General features: G+C 47.4%; 1 protein-coding gene across 8 annotated transcripts in view; it reads left to right on the top strand.

Moving 5' to 3' along the window:
• The window catches only part of LOC119967321 (calcipressin-2-like), a 296,070-nt gene that overhangs the window by 206,151 nt on the left and 72,027 nt on the right, over positions 1 to 17,892 (top strand). The window lies entirely within an intron of this gene.

The following is a 17,892-nucleotide window of genomic DNA, read 5'->3' as shown; positions in this document are numbered from 1 at the left end:
GCACTCCCTCAATGACAAGTATATACTTCCCTAGGTAAGGAGACTAAAACTGTTCACAGTGCTCCAGGTGTGGTCTCACCAAGGCCCGATACAATTACAACAACACTTCTTTACTCAAATCCACTTGCAGTAAATGCCATTTAGTTCCATTGTTTTGCTCTTTCTCCCTGCCTTTTTAAATTTATTTTTCCAAATACTTATCCACTTGCCTTTTATTATGCATGCAAAATAGGGAAATATTTGTGCAGATCGGGAAGGCCTGTTAAAGAACCAGAACACAAATCAGCAAGGGGAAAAATGCATTTGGAATGCCCAAATCTCGAGAATTGTTTCCTTGCCCAGTTTGACAAGCTGGCAGCATTATCGGCATCTCTTCTGGATTTAATCTTTTATGATGGTCCACTGTTGCTCGTTCTGGGTGAGTGTGCTTAACACTCAATTTGGATCTGTTTCGTTCCTTAGCTTTGGAGTTGCCAGGTATCGTTAAGATACTGCCACAAGTTTCAAGTTCAAGTTCAAAGCAATAAATCCATACACCAATTAGTAAGTTCAAACAAGACACGTTTATTATATTACAGTAATCTACTAATCATGCATATAAAACTATAAGACTAGGCTAATCCTACCACTAATAGGCCAAATACTTATCTGGATAAGGGGACTGCCGGATCTGGGAACAACGGCCTCTAGCTTCGTCCTGGGTCCGCAGGCTTCCAGTAGTTATGGACTAAAGGGGGTCAGGAGTGTCTACTCTCGTAGCGTGCGTCATGACTTACTTGTTGGCGGCTGCTGTCCAGATCTCTCCTCCTCAAGGTTCTTCTACTGCAATGGTGTTCTGCTGGGAGGGCTGGCTGGTCAAGGAGAGGCTGGCAGAGAGAGAGAGCTGGGGTCGGGGGTCTCTGTCTTATACTCCTCTCAGGGTCTGGGCGGACCCTCTATACACTCGCAATCGATTGGGTCTCTTCCCAATCGATTGATTTGAATTCCCCAATAACGGGGCAGCAACTCGATCACTGGGGCGGTTCTTGGGTCTTATTGTTTTGGACTTCTTTGGCGCCGAGAAGTCTGGCCTTCCATTCAATGTATCGTCGATTTGTGTTTAACTTGTTTCCATTGTATCTGGGTATCGCCTCATTATTATGCTTACTGGTTTCTTTTCACAGTGCTGTCTGGTTTCTGCAGCAGTCAGAACTGGTTTCTGCAGTAGTCTGAATATACAAGCGCTTTGCAAGCTGCTTGCTTTTACAACATGTCCATTTTCCCTGCATTCCTTGCAATCTTCCATTTTGTGTTGGGCAGTGGTCACCCCAGGTGGCTACACCACGTATGGTAAATAAGCATCTAGGCTCTCCTGATCATGTTTTTAGTCTACACCAAAGGAAAGTGAAACTTGCTGATAAGGCTAGATCTGCTGACTTGCTGATAAGGTTAGACTTGCTCATTACGTTAGACTTGAAAAGAGCAGATTTCAAGATCTTTCATCGAGACGAGTCCAAAGAAGTGCTCATGAGCCTGAAAGAAAAACTAATGCCAGGCAAACCACGAATTAAAACAGCACCAGTGACCAATAGGATTAACTATGGAATCGTTTATGTTCTAGAATGCAAACAGGTCATTCAACTGTTGAACCGTGTTGGTGTTTTTCTCCATGATACTATAAACCTACTCACATTCTTGTTTACCATTGGCTTGAATATTCCTCTTTTTCCATCTTGTTAACTTTTAAAATAGTTTTTTGCAGTTCATGGCAGATAATTCCACTTTTATTTTAGACATTCGCTCTCCGCAAAGCATTTTTTGTTGTCCACTCTGGCACAAATTGCACATCCTGGTTCCTAAAGAACAACTCCCATTTCAACTTGATGATAATATTCATTGAATCAAAGCAGCATGTGAAGGGACTGAAATCTTACAATGTGTTTGTTTTTGGATAATGAAAGTCGCCTACAACCTTTGATGGAAAAAAACAGGAAAGAAATTGAACAACGGACACTTGTCTTATTGGCGTAAGTCAATGTTAGAATGTTAGTGGTGGGGAGGGAGGGAGGGGCAGCACCAGTTTTGAGTCGCATTCCCTCATGGTCAAAGTTCCCTGGAACTGTGCAGACCACCAAATTAGAAGTTGACGCCTTAAAGGTGTGCTGGCTTGAAACAGGCATTAGATGCCCACCTATGCAAGTTGGAGCACAAATACCAGTTATAGAACCACAATCAAAATTAGCCTGCAAACGGATGGAATATGCGCCCGCACGTTCTGTCTACATGTTCCAGTCATAAGGGCCTAATCAACGATCTTTTGAGTTGGAGGCCACTCACCAAGGTAAGAAAGCTGTTTATGCTTTTGCTTCTGCGGAGACAGGAGGAATACTGGACTGGCTTCCTGCCCAGGCTCAGCCTCCTTCCTGCGCTTCCCTACCCCGCCTCCATGCAAGCTGGCTGGAGATGATCAAGTCCTCACTAATGAGTTATATCAGGAGGCCTGATTGCGGCCTGTGGCTTGCAAAGGCCCATTTTCAATTTGGCCTCAGAATAACATCTTTGGGTTCACTTATTTTATGCCACAAACTTGATTTGGAGTCTTTTTTTTAAAGTGTTTTTTAGAGGGGTTTTGGTATACAAACCAAATATAAATATGAACAGTGTGAGTTAAACAGGAGAATATATAAGAAGTAAAAGTAGAACTATTTCCTCTTTACACCATGATCGGTTTTGACTTTTTACATCAATACATCACAGTTTCCTCTTCTTTTTCTTTTATTGCTTCCTTACAGTGTTTGCCGTGGTGATTGTGGTCCCCTACATTTTGTTCCCCACCTGTTTTCCCTTTGCTTTCCTTCCCTTTGGTTCAGGTTGTTGTTGCTCCCCCCCAAACCACCCCCGAGTCTCCTGGTTCCTTTGTTGGGCTTGGCTGAGTTCTTTGTTCCCCTGACCCCCCCCCCCCCCCCCCTCCTTACTGTGTCGAGGCTACCCCTTCCTGATCTTTGGCTTCCTAGTTGTTGGCTACAGACAGTTCTTGGAACAACCGAGTGACTGGCTCCTGTGTTTTGTGGAAGCCCTCTTCTGACCCTCGGCTTGCAAATTAAATTTTCTCCATTTGGAGAAACTCTGACAGGTTGGCCAGCCAGTCTGCAGTGTGGGGGGTGCTGCTGATTGCCAGCCAAGCAGGATTCTCCGGTGGGCGATTAGGGAGGCAAAGGCAAGGGGTTGGCCTCTGCCCCATGAAGAGATCTGGCTGTTCTGATACCCCAAAGACTGCGACTCTCGGGCCTACATTCTCTCGAGGTTAGAAGAATGAGAGGTCCCTACCACTTTGGACATTGCCTCGAAGAAGGTTGTTTAGTACCCAGCAAGTCTGGGTCAGGACCAGAACATATGGGCTTGGTTGGCCGGGCCTCCTTGGCACTGTTCACATTTATCCTCCACCTCTGGAAGAACCTGCTCATTCAGGTTCTGGTTAAGTTGGCTCAATGTACTACTTTTAGCTGCATTAGGCTTAGCCTTGCGCATGTGAAGGTGGAGTTGACCCTGTGCAGTGCTTCGCTCCAGAGTCCCCACTCTATTTCGAACCCCAAGTCTTCCTCCCGCTTCTCCCTTGTCTTGTCCAGTTAGGCCCCCCCCCCCCCCCCCACTTAGCAGTCGCCCATAAATGTCACCACAGTTTCCTTTTCCGAAGATGTCCCCGTCCAGCAGGTTCTCTAGCAGTGATTGTCATGGTGGTCATGGGTATGTCCTTTTTTCTTTTCGTAGGAAGTTTTTGAGTTGTAGGTACCCAAGTTTGTTGCCCCCCGTCAGCTAGGATCTTTCTGTCAGCTCTTCGAGCGTTGTTAACCTGTAGTTGGTGTAACAGTCCCTAACTGTCAGAATCCCCCCCCCCCCGTCCTGTCTCCACCTTTTGAAGGAGGCGTCCATGGTCGCCAGCATGAACCTGTGATTGTTGCAGATGGGGGCTTTGTCGGACATTTTGGTTAGCCCGAAATGCAATCGCAGCTGGTTACTTGGCTGGAGTGTTGCTACCACACTGGGCTCGTTGAATATTTATTAGATGGGGATGGTAGTGCGCCGTGGCTAGGGTCTGTAGGGAGGTCATCTCTCCAGGAGCTCTCCTCCATAAGCACCCATTCAGCTTCTGACTCATTTATCCTCTCTGCGGTCACTGCCCAGTGGTAATATTGTAGGTTTGGGAGAGCTAGACCTCCCCTGGATCTTGTTCTCTGCAGTACTTTCTTTGGGATCCTTGCATTCTTCCCAACCATACAAACGGCATAATCAGTTTGTCTAGTGAGTTGAAAAGGGCCTCGGGGATGTAGATCGGGATGGATATAAACAGGAAGAGGAACCTGGGCAGTACGTTCATTTTGATCATCTGTGCCCTCCCCGCCAGGGAGAATGGGAGGGTGTTCCATCTCTGCAGGTCCTTTTTTTACTTCCACCGTAAGGCTGGATGGGTTCCACTTGTGAATCCCTCATGGGTGATATGGATCCCCAGGTAGCAGAATTTGTGCTGGGCCTGTTTAAACAGCATTCCCTCAAGCTCTGCCCCTCCCATTTGCGGGTTCACTAGGAAGATCTTGCTTTTGCTCAGGTTACATTAGAAGCCAGGGAAGGCTCCAAACTCTTTCAAGAGCGCCACGATTGCTTCCATACTGCGTTGTGTGTCTGAGATGTAGAGGAGCAGGTCACCTGCATAGAGCAAGACCCTGTGCTCTAAGCCCTCTCTCTGGATCCCTTTCCAATTCTTTGCCTCCCTGAGAGCGATCGCTAGTGGCTTGATCGCGAGGGTGAACTGCAGCGGGTATAACGGGCATCCCTGTCTTGTGCCTCTGTGCAGCTGGTTGTACTTAGAGCTGGTGGTGTTTGTCCATACATTCGCCGTGGGAGCATTGTACAGGAATTTCACCCAGGAGGTGAACCCTGTTCCAAGCCTGAACTGCTCCAGTACCTCTATGAGGGACTTCCACTTGACTCTGTTGAAGGGCCTTTTCTGCGTCCAAGGAGACGATCACTACAGGTGTTCTCTCCCCTGATGGTGGTCATGATCACATTCAGCATGGCACCTGATGTTCGATGTTAGCTGTCTACCCTTGCCAAAACTTGTCTGCTCTTCTGCAACCACCTCTGGTACGCAGTCCTCCAGCCTTTTGGCTAGGATCTTGGCCAGCATTTTTGCGTTTACATTTAGCAGTGAGATGGGCCTGTAGGAATCACACTCAGGTGGGGCATTGTCTTTTTTAGTATTAGTGAGATTGAGGCTTGTGCCAGCATAGGTGGCAGTGTGCCCCTCATCAGCGAGTCTGTGAACATCTCCCGCAGGTGCCGTCACAAATCTTTTGTAAACGTCTGCCAGGAAACCGTCTGGTCCCGGCATCTTCCCCACCTGCATGGAGCTAATACTCTCCATGACCTCTCCCAGCATTGGCCCTGCTTCCTGTGCTCCCCCACAACGGGCATGTCCAGTATTGAGATATATATATAGAATTTACAGTGCAGAAGGAGGCCATTCGGCCCATCGAGTCTGCACCGGCTCTTGGAAAGAGCACCCTACTAAAGTCCACAACTCCACCCGAATCCCATAATGCAGTAACCCCACCCAACCCAACACTAAGGGCAATTTTTTCTTGGACACTAAGGGCAATTTAGAATCGGCCAATCCACATAACCTGTACATCTTTGGACTGTGGAAGGAAACCGGAGCACGCGGAGGAAACCCAAGCACACACGGGGAGGATGTGCAGACTCTGCACAGACAGTGACCCAAGCCGGAATCGAATCTGGGACCCTGGAGCTGTGAAGCCATTGTGCTACCATGCTGCCCGTACCTCATGAGGTAGGGCCCCTGCTCTCCGGGGTTTCCCTTTGTCCAAGGACCTTCCCAAGTAGTTGCTTGCAGAACTATTTTGTTTCAAGCCACCACATGTGGCCTGTTGTAGCCAGTCTAATGCCCTCCATCTTTCTTCACCTATTTCTCCCTCGTGGTGCCCTCCCCCCTTGCCCCCGTTCCTTCCTCTGATTAACCCCCCCCCCCCCGGTATCCATTTTCTGCCCCCCCCCCCTCAGCCAAGCACCTTCCCCCTTGTTGGGGCGCACTGTGGACTCTTTCTTCCTCATGAATCGCGATGCTGACTACCTCGCTAGTGTGGTGGCCCCCCTCCCGGGGGTTGTAGCATTACCTCCCATTGCCCGATCTCTGGGCTCCCTGTCCACCATTTCTCCCACCTTACCCTGTGCGAAGCTGTACTAAGATCATCCTTTCCTCTCTTGCTGCTCTCATCTCCAAAGCGAGGCAGTGTTCTTCCACATAAAGTGGTCGCTGTGGCAATGGTCTACTGTTGACTGTACAGACTATAAAAGGGTGTTATAAGAGGCTTATTCTGTGGGCTCTTCATCGCTGCCCCTGCCAACACTTCTCGGTCAGTTCTCTGTGACGAGCGTGCCAGCGTCCCCAGGGACTGTGAAAAAGTGTTCCCTGCCTTGATATGTGGCCCAGAGCTTGGCCAAATATCACGCCGTTCTGTACAGCATGGCCTTCGTTTTGTTAAGTTCGGCCTGGTGCTTGGCCAGGCCAGCCCCAATGTCCTGATCCGGATCTTGTGACCTTGCCAGCTGCAGCTTTTGTACTGCCCGGCCCAGCACAGGATTCTCTCCCAGTCCTGATACCCGTGCATTTTTGCAATTATCGCCCTCGGCTATTCCCCAGTTTTGGGCGTTGGTCGGAGCGACGGGTGTGCTCTGTCGATTTCTGGTGGTTGGGGAAGATGTCCTTTCCCACCAGTTACCCAGCATTTGAGCCACATAGTCAATGGGGTTCCAACCTTCGATTTGTAGGTTCTGCCACCTCAATCGGTTCTCCTGGTCCTCAACCTTTCCTCACAGGTTGCCTTGTATCACTACCAGCCTTGCCACCTCCTTTTCCAGGGTGACGATCCGGTCACTCTGGTCTGTTTCAGCACTTTCCAGATCTTTAATATTTGCTTCCTGGGCCTCCAGTTGCTTTTCCGGTTTATCCAGGGCCGCCTGTATGTTCACCAGATCTTCAGCCCCGCACCCTTCACCACAGCTTGTATGTCTGATTTCGACTCATCTCGGTGTTTCCTCAACACTCTTGAGAAGAACGTCCTCCATCCATCCCCTGGTGGGGGAGGGGGGAGGGAGGGGGGGCTCCCGTGCTGCGGGTCAGTTCCTCTCGCTCTGGCGAAGTGCGAGTTTGGCCGCCTCGTGCTTTGTTCGGCTCGGCCAATTGCTGTTTGTCCAGGCTTTTTCCACTTCTGGTCTCCACTCATCCTCTGGACTGGCTGTTATTTGGCATCTCTCCTTCTGTCTTCGTTTTGTTGGCGGTGTGGGGATAATTTGCTTTGTTTGCAGGCATTTCTTTGGGCAAAAAGTGCCATTTTTTTCAGGTTCGCGGGAGGAGAGTGTTACTTCTCAGCATATCCCCGTCACCGGAAGTCCAACTTAATTTCAGAGAATGAAAGAATGAGAGCTACCCGAGGCACATATGGGGCTGGATTCTCCAAAAATGGGGCTACGTCCCCACGCCAGCGTAAAAACGCTGGAGTTTTACTCTGGAGATTCCTTAAAAATATTCGCAGCTATTCACCGACCTGCAGGGGGCTGGCAGGGCCCCGGAGTGCTTCTTGCAGCTTTAGCTTTGGATACGGGCCCCGCACTTCCAGTTCCGAGTCCGCACATGCGCACGGCGGCAGCCTCAGGCAGCCGCGCTGAACGCGATGGCGGACTTACCCAGAGGACCTGGATGAGGAAAGAAGGTTCCAACGATCGGCCCCGTGCCACTGCATATAACATGCCCGATCACCCACCCGACCACCCATAAGGTCCCCCCCGGTACTTGATCTACCCGCTCCCCCACCAAACAGTGATTTCGTCGCAGGGCTGCGGAGAATCCCGTCCATGGTCCTTAGAGGACTTGACAGGTGTCTAGACTAGAGGGCACAGTTTCAGAGTAAGAGGTCTCCTATTTAAGATGGCGATGAGGAAGAATTTCCTCTTACAGAGGATTGTTAAGCTCTGTAATTCTCAAGGTCAGAAAGCGGTGGAGGCTGGATCATTAAATATATTCAAGGCTGAGTGAGGCAGAGTTCGAATTTACAAGGGCATCAAGACTTGTGAAGTACAGTGGAGTTAAGACCATAATCAGATCAGCCATAATATTTTTAAATGGGAGAGCAGACTCAAGGGATCAAATGACCTACTCCTGCTTCTATTTCTTATGTCCTTATATTCAACCCCAACAAGAACCTAAAGAATATTCTATTTGAGTGCCGATGCAGTTAATTAGCTTTGCCGAAGACCAGTAAAGATTAAAATAAAATTAAGTTCAGTAGAGCACATAGATTCAAAGACGTCTGACAAGAACTTATCTCAGACCAAATTTTAATCCAATAATCTGACCAAGTGCTACATTTTTCATATATCTTGCATTAAGTGAAATGCCATAGGGTCTTAGTTTTGTCATCTGCTTTAAAGGAGAGAACAGATGGAAAATAGCAGCAATTCTGGTACTATAGAGCTGGGCAATCTTTGATGGAATAACATTTGCTGAAAAGATATAATTGATACATCATTGCTTTGGTTTTAAAAAGTACCTTTATCCAGGTATGCAGCATGCTTCATCTACGTGTTGTCAAATTTCAATGTGGAAGCCATTTTGGAGGCTTAGACTGAACAATTCAGAAGCCAAACCATCAGTTAGAAGCACTGAGAGTCATTTTGTCAGATACTAGTCTGTCAAGTAATCATTCCAGCCTAAAGTGTTGATGAACTGATTGATGCTGAGACCATATAGCTGAATAATCCCATTTTTCTCTAACAGATGTCAATCCAACAGGGCTCCAACCAATCAAAAACATGTTCCTTTCTTCAAAGCTCACAAAGGCCTAGATTTTCATTCCTTGGACAGTTAGCCGAGTCAATAAATTTCCTACATGCCCCAGGAGAAAGGCCCCAAGTGACGGGATCTTTATTGTGCAGATTGGGGGTGTGTGTGTGCTGGTGGTGGCTGGGGATGGTGAGGGGCGGGGGCGGCGGGGGGGGGGGGGGGGTGCAGATGTAGGATGTAGTTAGGCCCACCACCCTCCAATTGGAGTCGTCCACAGGAGCTGCTAAGTGCCAGGGTGAGGGCATGACTCAGTTCTTTGGGAATTCGCCCCAGTTGTTTGCTCTTATTTTGGCTCTCTAGAATTAATCTCAAAACACCCTCTCACCCTCCCATCCATTCTCCTTCTCTGTCATATCAACCCATGCCTCCAATCGCCCTTCATACCCATCCTATCAGCTCCTGCCCACACTCCTTGAGCCCTGGTACCCTCCATGCCATCTCATGCTCCATGCCTCTAGGCTTCATGCCAACCCATGTCCCGCATTGCCTTTATTTCCCTCAATGTGAACTTAAGGTGAACTACTGACAGCTCACCCAGTATCAACAATTGGCAGACATCAAGAGCCATGTTGAGATGAAATAAAATAAAATTTTATGTGTCTATTGCGATCTTCACTGTATCAAACAACACTCTTATTCATCAAAGACAATTCAAAATTTTTAAATCGCCTCTCGTACTTAATCATCCATAAAAACATAACGTCACATCAAAGTCAGCTAATCCGTTAATAATCTCTGTAAACTGTCAATCATACTGAAGTTCACTCCTGCTTGGAAAATTATAAGTTATGATAGGTTATGAAAATTAGACAAGCATTAATAAAGGCATAATAATACCCCCTGAGTAATATCACAAACAGATGCTGTAACTGTTTGACCAGATTTTGGGTGGAGTTTCTAGGGCCCATTCGCCACAGGCGCAAATCCTTTTATACCAGTTAACTCTTGCAAGAGGGCCATAACGGGATTTGAGTTGGAGAGATCTCAGTTTGAAATCTTCCCCGCCCCTTGCAGGCAACCTAATTGACGTGGACCTGATTACCATTAATTTGCATGAATTTTAATATTCAGAAACTGCTTAATGCCTTTACTTCAGAGGTTGTCAGATGTTCCACTGCGCTGATGGGAATCATTACTGGTTTTGAAAAACAGGAACCAGTCGTGATGTGCACACCGGGTGCCCGGTGGCGAATATAGTCCTTGGGTGGTGAGCAGCAAGGCCTGGCAGCGTTCTGGCACAGCCCTCCGGCACTCCCTTCTGGCAGTGCCAACCTTGCAGTTCCAATTCGGCAATGTCAGGGGCAGGTCCTCAAAGGAGCCCCTTTGGGAGAGTCCCATTATGTTGGGGAGGGGGGAACTGTGCCTGAGGATGTGGACAATAAGGAGTCTTACAACACCAGGTGGTTTCAAATCACTAGCTTTCGGAGCAGTGCTCCTTCCTCAGGTGAATGTGGGGTTGGGGGTGTCAGATCACCCTAATGCCTGTGTGGTAAGGTTGCGGGCAGGCTTCCCAACCATGGAGTGGTGGAAGGGTTCCTGATGTTAGTGGGGGGAGGGATCTTGTTGAACTTCACTTTGAGATTGGGGTGTCCTTTAAAGGGCTTACCGCTTCTCTGAGGCCCTGCCCCATCAGAGTGATAGCAGAAAACACCCTCCTTGCTTTTCTTTTTGAATGTCAGATGATCTGGAGTGAAAACCTAACTGTGGTTCCGGGGAGAAACCCACCATTTTTCCGTCAGAACCTGACACGTTGACATTTTTTAGGAATATTCTGCCCTCTCATTGACACGGGCAGTTTTTGATTTACATTTGTAGCAGGCTGGGATTTGAAAGAACTTCACCATTTGACAGCTGTGCAGACCTACATGTATTCTAACTTCTACATAGCAGGTTAAGGCCCTTGCTGCAATGAAAATGGGGCAAATTTGAACCCAGCACAAGTTCAAATGGCCCTGCCATGTTTGGATTTCCCTCATGTGAGTTAGTCCCCATTCATTCCCTTTTCCCTACTGGCAAAAATATGATCTGGCAGAAATGGTGGGTGGATATGGGTCCAGCCTGCCATTTTGGAAAGTCCGCAGGATCTTCATGACTCCACAATAATCTGGGCCAATGTACTGTTAATATTCAACATCCCATACTAGAGCCTGTTATGTTCCTTGCCTTTTCCTCCAAGATAGCCAGATATGTAGTGTTGACAAAGAATCTAAAAATAAGGGGCAGGATTCTCCAGCCCTGGCCGGGCCGGAGAATCCCCATGATCGACCCATGCCACCCCGACGCGGCACACGATTCTCCGCTCTGCAGAGAATCGGCACCATTGGCGCCGGAGTAGTTGGCACGGCGCTGGTCACGGGCCACTCTACGCAGCCGTCCCGCCGATTCTCCGCTCGGATGGGCTGAACAGCCGTGAAAAGAAAACAGAGTCCCGCCGGCGCCGTTCTAACCTGCTCTCAGCCGGTGGAAAGTCGGTGTGGAAGGGTCGAGGGGTGGCCTGTGGAGGGGAGGGTGTCCGACCCTGGGGGGGGGGGGGGTCTCCGATGTGGCCTGGCCCGAGATCGGGCCCTGCCAATCGGCGGGCCAGCTTCTCTGGCTGGGGGCCTCCTTTCCTACGCACCAGATCCTGTAGTACATGCGCCATGTTGCGTCGGGGCCGGCGCATTGAAGGAGGCCACTGCGCATGCGCTCATTGGTGCCGGCACCACTGCGCATGCGCAGATCCCACGGTGCACAGTTCACGCTGGGATCGGCAGCTGGAACGTAACGAACCAGAATTAGTCCTGGCAGCGGCCTGTCATAAAACGCGACAGCGTTTACAACAGTGTGGACATTCTGCCGCGGGTTTGGAGAATCACTCCAAAGGAGTTTGAATCAAATCAAATTATTTTACACTACTAAACTTGATTAGGTGCGCACACTTTACTGAGTAACAGATACTGAACTAATAATACTGAATCTGTAGTACAGCAATCAATAGTCTCTCTAACTATTAAACTACACTATACCTTGACCCCGTGCTATATCTCTAAAATGAATTCTCACTCTGCTCTCATCAGCTTCTCATCATGTTCTCCCTGAATTCCTAGAGATGCTGCCTTATATACAATAACTTAGTAACACCATCTGGTGTTTGATTTACACATAGTATCTGATGTTAACCCTTTACTACACTGTACTTTCCATATCATTGCATTGCCTTTTTTTTAGACATTTATTTTCTACATGACTGAAGAAAAAAATGTATAACATTCGTACAGAATGCACTGATATGTATGCAAAGTTAACAAGTGAGTAACAAAAAATTATTCAAACAGTTTATTTGTGTTTTTCACAAGTTAACTCTGGTTTCTTTCTTATTCTGGACGATCTTCTCAATCCAGTAAGTGGAGTGGTAGAAGTCATGAACGTCTTCTGGAAGTCACCTGGTATCTTGAAAGATGTTATTGTAGTACAAAATAAACTTTCATCAGGAAATAACGTACTGGAAGATTGAACTTTCAGAAGTGCCCTGTGATTTCTTCTACCGATCCAACCGTCATTCGACTGAATGATGTATGAACGAGATGCTGCTTGACTTATTACCTTAGCAAGAGCGGACCATCCTCCAGTGGGAATGTGAATCCTCACTTGTTCACCTGGATTCAGTGGTTCCAGTGTTGTCGCATGCTGATTGTAGTATTTCTCCTGAAGATTGTTTTGATGTTGCATTTTCTTGATGACTAGCTGATGATTTGGATCAGGAAGTCTTATGCATTGAAGAGTTGTATGCAATGTTCTGTTCATCAATAGTTGAGCAGGAGATAAACCAGTTGCTAGAGAAGTAGCTCTGTAATTTAATAAAGCTAGGTACATATCAGAATCAAGAGAGGACTTGAAGTTATGTGAGTAAAATTGTATGCTTTAACAAATTTTGTCCCCTCATAGCTATCAAAACAATGTCTGTTTTCTGTCATGACTTGCAGGGTATCCCGTGTCAAGCAAAAATTTATTTTGTTGCCTTGATCATGGATTTGAGTCTGACAATTTGGTTACTTCGGGATATTTTGAGAAATAATCAATGATTAGAATATAATCATGACCACGAAAGTGAAATAAATCGATTCCAACCTTTGACCATGGAATCTTCTCAAGATCATGAGGTAGAAGTGTTTCTTTACTGTGAGTTAATTGGTTGTGTTGACAGACAGGTTTCACATTCAAGAATCAGGGGCGAAATTCTCCGACCCCCAGCAGGGTCGGAGAATCGCCTGGGGCTGCCGAAAATCCTGCCCCCGCCGTGGCAGAGATTCTCCGCCACCCAGAAATTGGCGGGGGCGGGAATCTCGCCACTCCGATCGGCGAGGCCCCTGCGGCGATTCTCCGGCTCGCGATGGGCCGAAGTCCCGCCAGATTATTAATGCTTTTGCATTTTTCAATATGTTTGGAATAAGATACATTTTTTAAAATCCTATCGCCCCTTGCCATTCAATGGCATTACCATCACTGAATCCCTTACAAACATCATCCACGGGTGACCTTTAACTAGGAACGTAACTGGACTAATCATATAAATACTGTAGCTAAGAGAGCAGGTCAAAGGCTAGGAATTGTACTACGAGTAGCTTACTTGTTGACCCGCCAAAGCCTGTGTACCATCAATAATGCACAAGTTCGAATGCACGGAATACTTTCCTCTTGCCTGGATGACTGCAGTTCCAGCAACACATCAGAAACTTGACACCATCCAGGACAAAGCAGCCCACTTGATTGGCACCCCATCCACAAATATTCACTCCATCCGCCAAAAGCACACAGTGGCAGCATCTACAAGATGCACTGTAGGAACTCACCAAGATTCCTTTGACAGCACTGAAAGATCCTGCACGGGGCCTATGGAATGGGAGTGCTCGTCTTCTCCAAGTCCCTTGCGGAGCATAGGCTCAACCACTAGGGTGGGTATCTCAATTACCGAGAGTAAGCTTTAATTTTTTTAAAATTCTTTTTTAGTGTCACAGTAGTCTTACATTCACACTGCAGTGAAGTTACTGTGAAAAGCCCCTAGTCACCACATTCCGGCGCCTGCCCAGGTATAAGGAGGGAGAATTCAGACTGTCCAATGCCAACAAGCATGTCTTTTGGGACTTGTAGGAGGAAACCGGAGTACCAGGAGGAAACCTAAGCAGACAAGGGGAGAATGTGCAGACTCCACACAGACAGTGACCCAAGCCGGGAATCAAAACTGGGACCCTGGAGCTGTGAAGGGGGCGAAGGGGCTGGTTTAGCTCACTCAGCTAAATCGCTGGCTTTTAAAGCAGACCAAGCAGGCCAGCAGCACTGTTCGATTCCCGTACCAGCCTCCCCGGACAGGCGCCTGAATGTGGCGACTAGGGGCTTTTCACAGTAACTTCATTGAAGCCTACTCGTGACAATAAGCGATTTTCATTTCATTTCATTTTCATTTTCATGAAGTAACTGTGCTAACCGCTGTGCTACCAGCACATTCATTCATCAGTTCATTCAGCAGATTGAAGCTCAATACTTCGGGCAAAGATTTGATAATTGCTGATGCTTTATCACGTTCTATCAACTCTGAGGAATGACCACCAGAGTTCATTCAGCAGATTGAAACTCAAGTACAGCTTCGAACTGAAACCCTTCCACCTCCGGATCCCGTCCTCTCGACGGGATTATGATCACATTCAATAATTGCCTTATATGATTTGTGAGTTGCCTACCCTTCCCGATGCCCGTTTGGTCCTCTGCAACCACCCCCTTCCATCTTCCCTGCCACTACCTGAGCCAACACTTTCAGGTCCGTATTCAACAATGTTATGGGCCTGCATGACCACACTCTAGCGGGTCCTTCCCTTTCTTCGGAATTTGCGTGATCATCGCTTGTGTCATTGTCTCCGGCAGGTCCCCGTTCTCCAACGTCTCGCTAAAGTTTGTAAGGGGACAACTGTAAATGTGGTGCCAACTCTGCCTTAAAATTCTTATAAAACTGCACCAGGTAACCGTCTAGGACCTGGGTCTTCTCCGACTTCATCCCTCTTATGCTTTCCATCACCTCTCTCAACCCTAATGGCTCCTCTAGCGCCTGCCTCTTCTCCACATCCAGGTGTGGGAATTCCAACCCATCCAAGAACCGCCCCATATCCCTTTCCTCACCCTCCAGATCGGCCCTCTACAATTTCTCATGATACTCCCTGAATGCCTCATTTATCCTCCCAAGCTCCGAAACTACCTCCTAATTTCCTGTCCTTACTCTTCATATTTATACTTCACCCCCCTCGCCCTCCCCGTAGCGACCCAACACCCCTTCCCATCGTCAACTATCAAACTTCCCCTGTAATTTCTTTCTCTTCACCAATCCCTCCACGGTGGGGTCCCTCGAATATTCCCTGTCAACCTCAACTATCTCAAAGAACAAGAACAAAGAACAAAGAAAATTACAGCACAGGAACGATGTGACTAACGATGTTACTTCGGCCCTCCCAGCCTGCACCGATCCAGATCCTTTATCTAAACCTGTCTCCTATTTTCCAAGATCTACTTCCCTCTGTTCCCGCCCATTCATATACCTGTCTAGATGCTTCTTAAAAGATGCTATCGTGCCCGCCTCTACCACCTCCCCTGGTAAAGCGTTCCAGGCACCCACCACCCTCTGCGTAAAAAACTTTCCACGCACATCTCCCTTAAACTTTCCCCCTCTCACTTTGAAATCGTGACCCCTTGTAACTGACACCCCCACTCTTGGGAAAGGCTTGTTGCTATCCACCCTGTCCATACCTCTCATAATTTTGTAGACCTCAATCAGGTCCCCCCTCAATCTCCGTCTTTCCAATGAAAAAAATCCTAATCTACTCAACCTTTCTTCATAGCTAGCACCTTCCATACCAGGCAACATCCTGGTGAACCTCCTCTGCACCCTCTCCAAGGCATCCACATCCTTCTGGTAATGTGGTGACCAGAACTGCACGCAGTATTCCAAATGTGGCCGAACCAAAGTCCTATACAACTGTAACATGACCTGCCAACTCTTGTACTCAATACCGTGTCCGAGGAGGGCAAGCATGCTGTATGCCTTCTTGACCACTCTATCGACCTGCGTTGCCACCTTCAGGGTACAATGGACCTAAACTCCCAGATCTCTCTGCACATCAATTTTCCCCAAGACCCTTCCATTGACCATATAGTCCACTCTTGAATTTGATCTTCCAAAATGCATCACCTCGCATTTGCCTGGATTGAATTCCATCTGCCATTTATCTGCCCAACTCTCCAATCTATCTATATTTTGTTGTATTCTCTGACAGTCCTCCTCGCTATCTGCAACTCCACCAATCTTAGTATCATCTGCAAACTTGCTAATCGGACCACCTATACCTTCCTCCAGGTCATTTATGTAGATCACAAACAACGAGCACGGATTCCTGTGGAACACCACTAGTCACCCTTCTCCATTTTGAGACACTCCCTTCCACCACTACTCTCTGTCTCCTGTTGCCCAGCCAGTTCTTTACCCATCTAACTAGTACACCCTGAACCCCATACGACTTCACTTTTTCCATCAACCTGCCATGAGAAACCTTATCAAACGCCTTACTAAAGTTCATGTATACGACATCTACAGCCCTTCCCTCATCAATTAACTTTGTCACTTCCTCAAAGAATTCTATTAGGTTTGTGAGGCATGACCTTCCCTGCACAAAACCATGCTGCCTATCACTGATAAGTCTATTTTCTTCCAGATGTGAATAGATCCTATACCTCAGTATCTTCTCCAACAGTTTGCCTACCACTGACGTCAAGCTCACAGGTCTATAATTCCCTGGATTATCCCTGCTACCCTTCTTAAACAAAGGGACAACATTAGCAATTCTCCAGTCCTCCGGGACCTCACCCGTGCCCAAGGATGCTGCAAAGATGACGGTTAAGGCCCCAGCTATTTCGACCCTCGCTTCCCTCAGTAACCTGGGATAGATCCCATCCGGTCCTGGGGACTTGTCCACCTTAATGTCTTTTAGAATACCCAAAACGTCCCCCTTCCGTATGACAACTTGACCAAGAGTATTTAAACATCCATCCCTAGCCTCAACATCCGTCTTGTCCCTCTCCTTTGTGAATACCGATGCAAAGTACTCATTAAGAATCTCACCCATTTCATCTGAGTCCACGCATAAATTTCCTCTTTTGTCTTTAAGTGGGCCAATCCTTTCTCTAGGTACCCTCTTGCTCCTTACATACGAATAAAATGCTTTGGGATTTTCCTTAACCCTGTTAGCCAAAGATATTTCATGACCCCTTTTAGCCCTCTTTATTGCGCGTTTGAGATTTGTCCTACTTTCCCGATATTCCTCCAAAGCTTCATCAGTTTTGAGTTGCCTCGATCCTATGTATGCTTCCTTTTTCATTTTAGCTAGTCTCACAATTTCACCCATCATCCATGGTTCCCTAATCTTGCCATTTCTATCTTTCATTTTCACAGGAACATGTCTGTCCTGCACTCTAATCAACCTTTCCTTAAAAGACTTCCACATTTCAAATGTGGATTTACCCTTAAACAGCTGCTCCCAATCCACATTCCCTAGCTCCTGCCGAATTTTGTTATACTCTGCCTTTCCCCAATTTAGCACTCTTCCTTTTGGACCCTTCCTGTCCTTGTCCATGAGTATTCTAAAACTTACGGAATTGTGATCGTTATTCCCAAAGTAATCACCGACTGAAACATCAACCACCTGACCGGGATCATTCCCCAATACCAGGTCCAGTATGGCCCCTTCCCGAGTTGGACTATTTACATACTGCTCTAAAAAACTCTCCTGGATGCTCCTTACAAACTCTGCTCCATCTACGCCTCCAACACTACACGAATCCCATTCAATGTTGGGGAAGTTAAAATCTCCCATCACAACCACCCTATTGCTCCTACATTTTTCTATAATCTGTCTGCATATTTGTACCTCTACTTCATGCTCGCTTGTAGGAGTCCTGTAGTAAAGTCCCAACAATGTTACTGC

This window comes from Scyliorhinus canicula, chromosome 1 (genome assembly GCF_902713615.1).
Source record: "Scyliorhinus canicula chromosome 1, sScyCan1.1, whole genome shotgun sequence".
NCBI lineage: Eukaryota > Metazoa > Chordata > Chondrichthyes > Carcharhiniformes > Scyliorhinidae > Scyliorhinus > Scyliorhinus canicula.
Note: the sequence above shows the minus strand (reverse complement) of the source record. Positions and strands in the feature narration are given on the sequence as shown.